Below are 12,142 nucleotides of genomic sequence, written 5' to 3' on the forward strand. Positions count from 1 at the left end.
CTTTAGCCCAAGTCCTGAACAAGGTCATCAGTGTACCAAAGGAGCAGTAAACAAACACATTCCATAGGCTGGTGGGCCACAAGGAGTGGGTGAGCATCTGAGAACACAGTGCCAAAGCTGCTGAGAGAGATGTCAGCAGCAGATCCCAAGCACCTCCAAACCTGAAACCAGAAACTAAAGTCACACAGATTTTGTCTAAACCACAGGCAGTCCACAAAATACTTGTCAATAGGGGCTTCATTCTTTCCAGTCTTGGCTCTGGTCTCAGTCAGGAGCAGAGAGCAGCTGGTGGCTGTGCAGTTTCTGTCCCTCACAAATGGCCTTGAGCTGGCCAGAGGGGACAGGGCAGGCAGCATGAGCAGCCCCCTCCCTTCACTGGCAACCGTGTCAGAGAACAAAGGCCAGTGGCAGGACATCCCTTTTCTGACAGCATTACTCCAGAATTTGCTGTCTCTGGGAAAGTAGCTCTCCAGCATGTGATTTCCCACATACCACCAGGGCTCCAATAAAAGCTGTTGCATTCAGCCAAATGTTTAGTACTCCTCTGATATCTGTATATTAAAAATTACTGTGGGGGTGAGGGAGAGCAAAAAGAAGTGTAATAGTCTGAGAATATTAAGTGTAGCACTGGGTGAAGAAAAATTTTGCTTTCCAAATGCCACATGCAGATTAATTGCAGGAACAAAATGGGTGCGTAGGCACTGAAAAGCCTTAGGCAAAGTGCTGCATTTCATATTCTGCATTACCCAGAGTCCCTCTCCAGGACTTGAGCTGTGTCACTACACTTTTTGATATTTCATAAACAGGCAAAAATTTACACTAATGCTATATATTTTTAAAGATTGTATACTCAGAGTCTTTCACTATGCCCACTAAGATGGTCAAGATTGTATGCAATTTAATGATGAACCTGGCTGTGTGGAAATTGCTGGGGAGTCCTGCTGCTCCCAATACTGCCAACAGACAGCAAGGAGGAAAGTAGCAAGTGATGGCAATTCTTTCTCAGCACCAGCTATCTCACTGCTTCATGTACACTTCCACTTGGACAGTTTTGGTTTTAAAGAGCAGAGAGGAGGGGTTTTGAGGGTGGTGGTTTTTTGCTGCTTGTTGGGTTTTTGTGGTTTCTTGGGGTATTCTTTGTTTTGGTTTGGGTTTCTTTTGGGCTATCTAGTGCCCTAGACAGTTCTGCTCAATGGCTGCTCATGTTATAACATCACTATTTCTCTCTTCCTATAGAGTTCACTAAACTTAGAGATTTATTGAGATTCCATTTGGCTGGAAGCTCATTATTCACTGTTTCCTATAGTTCCCTATAGAACACATTTCAAGGAACAGATAAAAATATCTGTACCACTCTTTGGTTTTCAATTCCTTGATACTGCTGTTAAAAATGAAAAGGAAAAGCTGTGAAAAGTCTCAAGAATTTAGTATTAACTTAGGGAAAAGAAATTCAGTTCTAGAAGCACCAAACAATAAAATAAGCTTCCCAGGTGGAGCAAGAGAAGGAAAAAAAAAGTGTAGAGCTCCAAAGACCAAGAGGAAATAAAGAACACTTGCATTTTGATCAGGACAGACCAAAGAAACACATGCTTTTAAAGAGAAAGACTTCATTCTATTCTGTCCCATCCTCAATACCTGCAAGACACTTTCTATCAGATCCGCATACCGAACACATCACTTGAATGTTAAAAAGTGACAAGAGAAAATCCTCCTATCCATTCCTGGCCATTTCATATTCAAGCTTATCTCACAGTTAACAACTTCATTTCCATTCTTTACTACCTCCTAAACTCATTATCTTTCTTCATTTCCCATTTTCACTGTTTTTACACTTTCTGATTTGTTAGTTCCTAGACCTGCAAATCCCATTCTCCAGTCATCACCGTCTCAGAAATCACATTTCCTTCAAACATTTCTCACCCTTCCTCCTATAAGCAGCTTTCTCTATGTTATTATCTATGCAGGATTGAGATTGGAGACTCTACAGTGCAAAGAACAGGTCTTATTTATGTTTGTGAATCCTTGTCTAACTTTATGCTGCTGTGTAAATGTTTAATAGGTACTAATGCATTTGCTGGAACAAGCTGCGTTGCTAATACTCAGTGTACTGTTTGGATACAATCCTTGCTGACTGTCAGAAGCTTCTGGAATAAAACAAAATGCAGCTTTTTGGTGACACTGCAGTTTCAAAGCTAAAGGATCCAACAGCTGAAGTAGTCTAACAAACTAACAAGTAGTACCGGAAATGGCCTTATCTACTCTTTCCATGTCTGAAACAGGATAGAGCTGGAAAGCTAAGCACAGTGGATGTGAGGCTGCATTCAGCTACAGCCACTGTACCTTATCTCCTCTATGTTATCTATCTCCACACCTCCAAGGTCACATTTTAAACAAATATTTCATATCTTCGCTCTCTCCTTAATGTTGGCTGAAGAGAATAGAATGGTCTTGTCCTCTTTTCACACTGGTCTTGGCAAGATTTTCCTGTGGGCTTGACTGTATCATGTCCTGTGTAGAAATAATTGTGAAATAGAAAGCCCAGTGGCAGATCAGATGCATAGTTTTTACTTCAGGCACCAAATAGGAGCTGAGTGATTCATCAGCACAAGCACACCACACAAGCAGCAACTGCTCAAGCAAACAGGGAATGAATGATGTCTTGGTCTCAGAGCCAATGAACAGTGATGCTAACATGGAAAATGCAACAAGGACAGCAGGAGTGTCAGGCCTATGTGTCATCAAGTCTCATGCTAAAACTCAGAGAGACAAACCACATCACAAATTTCCACAATTTGTGTGAAAGGAAAACTTTGGGGTTTGTTGTTTCTATATCAGATTGCTCCTAATGGTAAGACTGGTGATTACAAGTCTTATCCCATAATCTTAACAATTTGTGCCCTGTTGCCATGAAATCCAAGGATATAAAGAGTCACTGCTGTGGTGTGTTTGTAGGGGCTCTGAAATGAGTCTGGGTGGGGCCCATCCAGGCATCCACTTCCAACACTGCATCCTAGGATCAGGTTCTCTTTCCTGTTAATTTTAACGGTGTTTCAAGAACAGTACTCTTGATGTCTTAGCCTTGAAAGAGAATTTGACCAAGAAATGAATTGAGAAGGTTTTCCCAAGTGGCAGTGTGCATGTGTACTAGGAAAGAAAAATAGCTAAATCTGGTAGAAGCAAGTCCAAGCAAAAGACAACTCTATTAGGAAAAAATCCTGTAGCAGCGAAATCTGTTGGACAGTTTCTTCTGTGGCATAAAACATATACCACCACTTCAGTCTTTAAAAGGAGATTGGACTAAGCTGTACATGCACTGCATGCCCTGTGCATTGCAGGACCACAGCTACATCAGCACGGCAGTAGAACTGACGAGCTAATAACTCTCTTTTCTCTCATGTTCAAGATTATGCATGACAAGATTTCAGTACTAGTCAACATCTATTTTTCTGTAACCAACACAATTTTCAGAGTTCAGATTTGGTGTAAATTACAACCTGCTTGGGAGGAAAGCTGTGCATGATTCATCAAGTGATGTTTATTACAGATCTAAAGGAAGGAGCATGGAGGAGAAAGGTTGATTGTTGTAAATGAGTTAGGGACAGAGACTTTCAAAAATATCAGAACAGAAACACTTTAGAAAATCTGACCCTGTATGACTGAAAGCTGAACTCTTTAGAGAAATTCCTACCCAGTTGCAAATGTTCAGCACTTGCAACAAAATCTGTCCCCAGCTCTCTACCTGCTGTAACTGGTGCCAGGAACATTTCTCTTAAAGATGTAATAATTTTCATGAATTTTCCAACTCATCAAATATCAGAGCTCACATGTGAGAGAATTTTCACAGGACAATGTAAATCTTTTGGTGAAGTCCTCATTGTTTGAGGAACATTATTTTCAAATAATATTAACTGCTGCATTGTGAGCTGGACAGGTGGTACAATGCCTTTGTGCTTAATGCAAACTAATTTGAAACAAAGAGAAGATGGAGATCTGTTTGTTGTTTGATACTGCCTCTAAAGAAGACAGTTTCAAGTACTCAAATAAATAATGAAAAGAATAGAAAACTGAGCAATTAATCTTACATGATCAATTCAGAGCTCACAGCTTGTAGGAACTCTGAACTTGTTGTTGAAAGTGTGCCCTTCACCTGTGAATTAGTTTTGTCAAGGAATCCAGACCTAATTCACAACTATGTCTTTCTGTAGAAACCATAAAACTGCTTTCATAAATGTTTTGCTTTGTATCTAGTTCCTTTAAAATGTAACCAGTTTGGACTCAGATATGATTTGACTCATTTGCATTCATTCTGGTATGAACCAAATTATGATGCCTTGCGTATTCACAGTAGAGTCCTGTCTTCAAAAGGTTTGTTTCAAGGATGAACTGGTAAGCCTTGGGGACTAAGAAGCCCTTTAAAATTGGGGTCAAGCTAGGCAGTTAGATTCAAAAATAATAAATAAATCCATTTGGAGACAAAGGCCTATTGTATACCAGTCTTCCAGGAAAACCCATGGGTGGCTGAGAATTATGTGGGAAAACTTAGTGGAAATTAATTCCGACTCATTCTCAGTTCTTTCTTCCACACTGAAAAGAGGGGTCTATGGAGGCAGAAAAACATTGGTGAGTTTCACAGGGTCAGGGAATATCTGGCATTGCAAATGCAGAGCTAGAAAATGTTCACATTTCCTGTACCACTGAAAGAGACAATCCGCACTTTCCCTGCCTATGGCTCATTGAGAACCCGGGCCACCACCAGCTCCAGCTACAAGAGGGTGGTGTATACTTAGAAGGTACAGAGAGGAATAAAAATTGCAGTCAAAGCTTATGTGGCACAATAGTTCAAAGGAACCACTTCCCACTCTCTGTTCAAAAGGAAGAGAAAAACCCAAAAATACAACTAAACCCAAAAAAGAGTCCCACTGTTCCTCATCATACATTGCTTTCTGTTACTAGGCAGGCGCTGTCAAGCTGACATGTACAGTTTATTAGAAATTAGGATTTTACTCAGGAATTCTGCATTTATAGATATATATTAATCATTAGGCTACATGGTTCTTTACATTTGTTCAAAAAAAGAAATATCATACTGTATTATGGGCTTTTAAAGTGACAATTATAGAAAAACACAACTCTTTACTCTTAACTTTGCAATCATATGTTAATAATTATCACCACAAAAGCTATTTCAATTCTTCCAAGTTATACAACCAACTAGACAGCAAAGACAGCTTTGAACTTTTGAACATGAGGTTTTTATTTACCATATTATCCTATTTTTAGGTCAAAACTTTACACATTCGCTGAAACCACTTTCTTTATGTCAGGCAATTCTCCTGGTAAAACTCCTTCAGGTACCAAGCTGCTGAGGAGGAACAGTACAGTCTTGATTCAGTGCCAAACTAGAAATCCAGACATTCTTACAGAGAGTGAGGAAGACTCACTCCCAGACTTGGCAAGGGAAGGAGACGGTGCCTCCTTCATGCCATGTTTTTTGCTCAGGAGGTGGAGTTATTATATAGGGAATCATTAATTAACAGACACTTTGAAACCAGAGTCCACCTACTATTAAATAGCTCTGTTCTTGCTCTTCAGCCTCTGAAACACCTATCATCTATTATCAGGCTGCCTAAACTTGAACACCACTTGCAACAGTGTACAAACAGGATGAACACTGTTGTATGCATTAACCTGAATTCCCAAACTTAGTTCAGATTCTATGTAACTCTCTGGAGAAGACTTTTGAATTGTGTTTGAAATACTGCATTCAAAAATCAAGGAAGCAGTCATCTCCTGCCACTAAATTTGAATGTCACTTTTCTGGAAATTTCCATAATGCTATTTAGATGAACACAGAGGAGAATAACAGTGCATAACATACATCTACATACCTTAGGCAGAGCTCAGAGAAAGAGAAGCTGGAGCTCTACAGGTATGTTCTGGACTCCCCCTAGAAAAGAAAAAAAACCCCAGTAAGTGTTATAGAATACAATAATCTAATGCAGCTGTTAGGGGAAAAAAAAAACCACAATAAAATGCTCTCTCAGTTTAAAATAAAAGAAACCACCACCCTGGAGTAAACAAGAAAATTGGACAATTATTTCTAGCCTATCAGTTCAACTAGCCTTGTTGGCCTAGCCTCTTAAAGCTAAGAGTCACCATTTGTCTGTGAATTGGCTTTTATAAGACAAGATCCTCCTTGTCTATATGAAAGCCAAGGCAGCACCATTTGTGTTTATCACTCTGTAAAGAGAAGCAGAGCCAAAATTCTGCAACACCTACTTTAGCTGCTGAAATCCAGAGAACTGAATGTGCTGCTGTTAGCATTTGGAGACAGGAATATGTTTTGATCTAATACATCCTACACAGATTCACTTGATGTCAAGAAGGTACCAGATTCCATAACAGGTTAAAATAGAGACAAATATGAAAACACTCTGCATGCAACTTATGCAGAGTAACTTCTACTCATATTTGATTTTTTTCAAATATAGGTTCTAAACGTTCTAAAAATACCATAGAAGTCTGCAAATAGCTAAATTCTCCTAGCTTGTCACAAAAAATGACAGCTTGATTGATATATATGAATGCTTTAATAATACTTTTACTATGTTGTGTTTAATTCAGAGTTATGTGAGAGGCAGGACTAGTACAGAAGTTCTCATATACAAAGAAATCTGCCTCAGAACTTTGGTCTTTACTACTTAGTCGGGTGCCTTCTTAAGCACTTGCCAAGGACACAGCCTGTGGATACCTATACGTACAGATACAGTGAGTGTGCCACTGCCCCAGTGGAAGGTGTCCCTGCCTATGGTGAGGGGCTCAAAACTAGGTGATCTTCAAGGTCCCCCACAACCAAACCATTCCAGGATTCTAAGATTTTCTAACCTACTGGTCCTTTTTCAGACTTATATATGTGTTAATATGTTCTTACGGGTACCCCAGTCAGTGAAGAATTTTTGCCTCCCTGTCACAATATTGCTACATGGAGTAAAATGCCCTTCAGCTTTCCTATCTCTTCCTCCCTCTCAGACAGCAACATGCCTCACAGCTTCCTGGCACCCAGAAGTAAGGACTGGTGCTAGGAACACCTCACCCTCTTCACTCTGTGTCCTCAGTTTCTGAGCCTTGTTTTCCTCAAGAGTCAATAGATAAACCTTACCACCCTGGATAGTACAACCCAGAGCCATGCCATAACACCACCAGGCACACCAAGCAGGTATGACCTGGTACCACTGACACCCTCAAGCCCCTTTCACCAGCACACATTTTGCCTGCATGCCTAGCCTGGCTCTCTGTCTTCCTGTGTCACTCAGTTCTTAATTTGTCACTTACTGTAAGTAACGAGGGAAGAGTAACCCTGTTCTGCCCGAATTGATGTGCTGGCCTCCCTGTAAAGGAACTCTAATAACAAAAAAAAAAGAGACACGCTACAATGGCAGAGCTGTATTTTCTATTTCTGTCCTATACTTACTCTAGTTCAGACCTATTCAACATCTATCTTATGCTCTAATGCCTGTGCTGTTATGGAAAATACAGTTTCACCCCCACCCCATATTAATTTATGAGGGGCAAATGCTGGCTACAGGTTTCCTATAATGTGATAAACAGATTGTTTATCTGCACAAAAGCTTTTAAACTCAAGTTATGTCCTACCCTTGGCCACACAAATAAATGGCTCTGGAAATAGAAACAAAACAGGACAAAAAAATTCAGACCTCTACAAAAAATAAAGTCTTGGATGGTTTTTGCTAGAATTTAGAGTCAAAGGCCCAGAACAGTAAGCAAGACACACATGCCAATTCCAGCAGGAATTGCTTAAGGAAAATCATGGATTTTCCATGCCAAAAAATTGCCACAAAATAGCCAAAAGCCTAAGTATAGTGGAGCAAATATTATTACGAATAGCAGCAATAGATAAGTAACTATGACATGAACCATTCTCATCTAATGTTAATTCAGAGCAGCAAAGGAATGTTCTTTCCATTGGTCTGCAATGAAGGAGAAATTCTCTGAAAGTCCAATTAAGTTCAATCAGTAACACATGCTTCCTACGGATATCCCTGCAGATCAGACACATATTGCAACTACATTCCAAACAGCTGGAAAGGCAGCAACAGCAAAATGAAATTCTGTTTTTAAACTGATTTACAGTTTGAAGAAACAGTATCCAGGATGCCACCCATTCCCTGCAAAAGGGTCTGGTGAGGGCAAAATATGCAGAAATTTCCTTTCTGGCAAGTGCAATAGTCTTTTTGGTTAGGTGGCAATCATACAGCTTCCAAACAGCTTGAGCAAGATGACAGTGCAGTATCCAAATTATTAACTTTTAAATTAAGGAGTATGCCAAGTGGGGCTCAAGCAGATTTTCTAAATTACTTAGAAATTGGAAATGTTTGGATATCTAGGTTGAAGCAGTAAAAATACATATCATAAATACCATCACTAAAGAGGATACAGTACTGGAAGTTGCTGGAGGTAGGAGGAGATATTCTGGGCAACCTTCCCTGCATCTCATGAAGAAATCTCATTCATAACTATCAAATCACCCTTTGCTGTACTTCCCAATTACTGTTCACTGTGAGCATTTCACTTCTCCCTTGTGCACTGTTCAACATCCTAGATGATACTTCTGTTAAGCACAGATGATACCTGTTAAGTATTCAAGCATAAACCAGGTAGAAGACCTGGCAAAGAGAATATATCTGACAAAGCTGGATAAGACATGATGAGAGCCCTGGAATAATCACTAGAATTTTATGGAGCTGAACTCCATAGCTCAAACGTCCTACCAAACACGATCCATTTTTAAAAGAAATAAACAAAACCAACCCCCCCTTCCACACATACACTATACCGAATCACACACTTATTAGAAAAAAAAAAGCATGTATATCCATCCTTCTACCCACAAGAGTCTAACACAGGGCTAATTCTTGCCTGCAAAAAGTAGTTTGGCACATCAAAGGATGACTGCTGTACCACTTGAAATAATGTGATGGCTGTCATTTTCCACACATTGCCTGTGAAGGACACACGTGCCTGGCTCTGCAGTGTACGTGACACATCAGAGTCAGCAGCCACGTCTGTAAAACCTGAGTGCTGGGGAGAAGGGAGGAAGGAGACAGAACTGAGCAGGGTCCCTGCCTCTGTCATTTTGGAGCACTTGTACCTTTTCATCACAAATCAGTCCCTGTGCAAGGTACTGAAGGTTTTCCTCACAGTATACAATGAGAATAAATAACTTTTCCCAACTTAATCACTAACTTTCAATGCTTTTTTAAACAAAAAGCTCGGAAGAGCATCAAGACACATAGCAAGCAGTGTTGCTGTTGAAAGGTCTTAAAACAAACGTGAATATGTCTTTGGAAAAAATTACTTATGTAAAGAAAAGAACAAGCAGAGATCCCTAAAGGAAGCTGAAGGGACACTTTTTCCTCCTCCTCTAGCCTTATGAGAACTGTAATCTTAACAACCATAGCTGTTCAAAAGTGGGTGTAGAACGATAGGGGAAAGAAAGGATAGCATTGTTTATAGTACAGCAGGAGCCAAATGAGGAGAATAACTTCTGTGCAAGAACGGAAGAGTGAAAGGAAATGGGTAGGTAAAGACAATTGTAGGATTTGTACAGTACAGAAGAGAATCCCTTCCATGTAGGATGCAATTTCTTCCATGGAAAAGATGTTTCATCCATGGAGCTAGCTGATCTAACTCCTCTGGAATAGTAACCTTTCAATGTTTATCTGTAGCTCTGTTACTAGACAGGTTGTGGTTGTTATAATTAGCACTTTATCAGCTAAAAAGTCAAAACATTCCTTGCATCAATGTATTTAGTCTTATGTCACCTTAATGAGATGGGTGTCAATTAAGACTGAGTGTCTGGTATGAATCATAAATACTTTAAAGGGTTCTCAAAGTATGAATAATCAACACTTTCTGAAAATAAACTTCCTGGAATAAGCTTCAGGGTCACTTCACATCAGCAAGCCTTTCTGATATCCTGGCCATTCCCCCTCTTCTGATATCCTGGCCATTCCCCCCAGCTAACAAGATGGAGGTGCATAAAGGCACCAGACAGCTTCTTTAAAGGAATCACATGTATAAACCTAAAAGGAGGCACTTCTTTTTTCACCAGTTGTCAAGTACTTCAGATCTCACTAGGAAAATTCCACGTGCAGAATGCTATACAACTGTTTGAAAAGCCATTGAAAGGCATCTAATAAATCCCACAGGATTCAAAACAATGCCTCCCAAAGCTCCATTGCACTCATCTAGCACCTGCACAAGCTTCTCTACGGGCAGATTAAGCAAAGCGGTCTGCTTGTTGACCTGCCTAAATATGACATTAAGTACTCAGTCCACAATTGTGAAAATACTTTCTTAACTGAATTGTGCTAGGACAAGAAATACGTGCAGAGCCCGTATTTTCTGACTAATAGTATTATTTTACCACAATTACTTCTATGTGGACTCCTTCTCTACAGCACCAGAGGAGTCCAACCAGCTGCTCTTTATACATGTTTTTCTGTGAACTGCTTCAAGGATGACCATGAAGAAAAGAAAGTCTGCTTTCAATAGATTTAAGTCAGACAGGGAGGGATCTGCCACTAACAAAAACTCCTAAAGGATCACACACAGAAAAGTGTTGGAAAACAATTATTTTAAATTATGGTATATTAATTATTGTCCTGGAAATAATTTCTTGAAGGTTCTTTACACAGTCTAAATAGTCACGCTACTATATGATGCGCTCAGATTAACAGCTAAATCATCTGAAAACACATGTTGCAGCAAGGCAAAAATACACCAAAACAAAGTGAAAAAAGATCCCCAGGATTTGGTGGAGCTGTGACAAACATTCAAAAGGAACACATTTCACCATTAAACTTCTTCATGTTATTTCCAACTGATTTTTGACACTAGAACTGACTTTTAATAGATGCGAAAGAGATAAATCTCTCATTACCAAAAATAAATTTGTCTGTTAAGGATGACAGAGAGAGGCAAAAGCATTGCGCTGCCTATTATGGTATTGAGCAACAGATTTCATTCCCTCTGCTATATGCCCATTTATTAAAAATGTGGCAAGCTTTACGAAAGAATTCCTGAGCTTCTTTGGTCCTCTTTTTAATTCCTCCATAATTCTTTGTATATATAAACATGTCAGGTCTGGAAAGAAGTGGGGCATGGACATAATTTACCACAGAGCTCTTTTTGCTATTCAAACACTGGTAAGAAAACAATAAAAGACAAAAGGGGAATAATGCAAAAAATTAAAGCAATGAAATAAATGCATCTGCAATTCACTGTCCAATAACAAGATGAAGCTCCTTAGAACAGCAGCAGAAAAGGCAGAAAAATCATGTTTTTCTGCCTTTTTGACCACAGAGAGAGACCTTCTCTCTCTGTGTCAGAACTAGATGCATCAGCTCCCAACGAGCTGAATCATGCTGCATCACTGCCTGTGCTTCATGAACATGCGAGACACTACTTTAATAGGAAATGGGAGCTGGCTTTAGCACTACCAGCATTTCCCGCACAGCCACAAGGCAGCCAGGCCTTTGTTCTCTTCCCAATGGGCTGCCTTTGAAAAATACCCTCCTAAGGCCAGGCAGAGGAGTAGAATTTATTCTCACAATTGATCTAACACAGACAGACCTCTCGTTCTGTCAAATACACACATGCACACATCTATGCTATCTATGCTCTCATAGATAGCCATACTCACAGATTTTTGCCTTTCTTCTTGTTCTCTTTTGATGAGTTAAAAGTCACTCCACAAAGCAAAACTGCACATCTGTGCAATCAGAACAGTTTCTGTTCAGACCACTGTTACACTTTAAGTAAAAGAGCCTGGAAAAAATTTATCTGGAATATTGTTGCTTACGAGGTTCAAAGCTAGACGTACATGTAAAACCAGCAGCATAAAAGCCATATCATACAGAAAATGGGATCCTGTGTTTTACTCAGGTATTCATCTGTCCTTTAAAGCAAGTCCAGTTGAAGCAATTCCTCATTGGCACTCAGGAGGGCTAGATAGCCTAATAGGTCTCTTCCATCTCTAAGCAATTCATGCCTTGCATGACTTATTTTTATTGACTTATCTTACTGGCTGTTTGTGGGCAGAAGCACGTGCCTCATGCAA

General features: G+C 39.8%; 1 protein-coding gene across 6 annotated transcripts in view; it reads right to left on the bottom strand.

Annotated features, from left to right (window-relative positions):
- SORBS1 (sorbin and SH3 domain containing 1) overlaps nucleotides 1-12,142 on the bottom strand; it is a 157,649-nt gene that overhangs the window by 112,487 nt on the left and 33,020 nt on the right. For 5 of the 6 annotated variants that reach the window (XM_077183167.1, XM_077183170.1, XM_077183169.1 and 2 more), the window contains one exon: nucleotides 5,889-5,947. The exons of the other annotated variant lie outside the window; for it this stretch is intronic. The gene's annotated coding sequence lies outside the window, so the exon portion shown is untranslated. The remainder of the gene's footprint in view (nucleotides 1-5,888; nucleotides 5,948-12,142) is intronic. 6 annotated transcript variants of the gene reach the window in all.

This window comes from Agelaius phoeniceus, chromosome 9 (genome assembly GCF_051311805.1).
Source record: "Agelaius phoeniceus isolate bAgePho1 chromosome 9, bAgePho1.hap1, whole genome shotgun sequence".
Classification (NCBI taxonomy): domain Eukaryota; kingdom Metazoa; phylum Chordata; class Aves; order Passeriformes; family Icteridae; genus Agelaius; species Agelaius phoeniceus.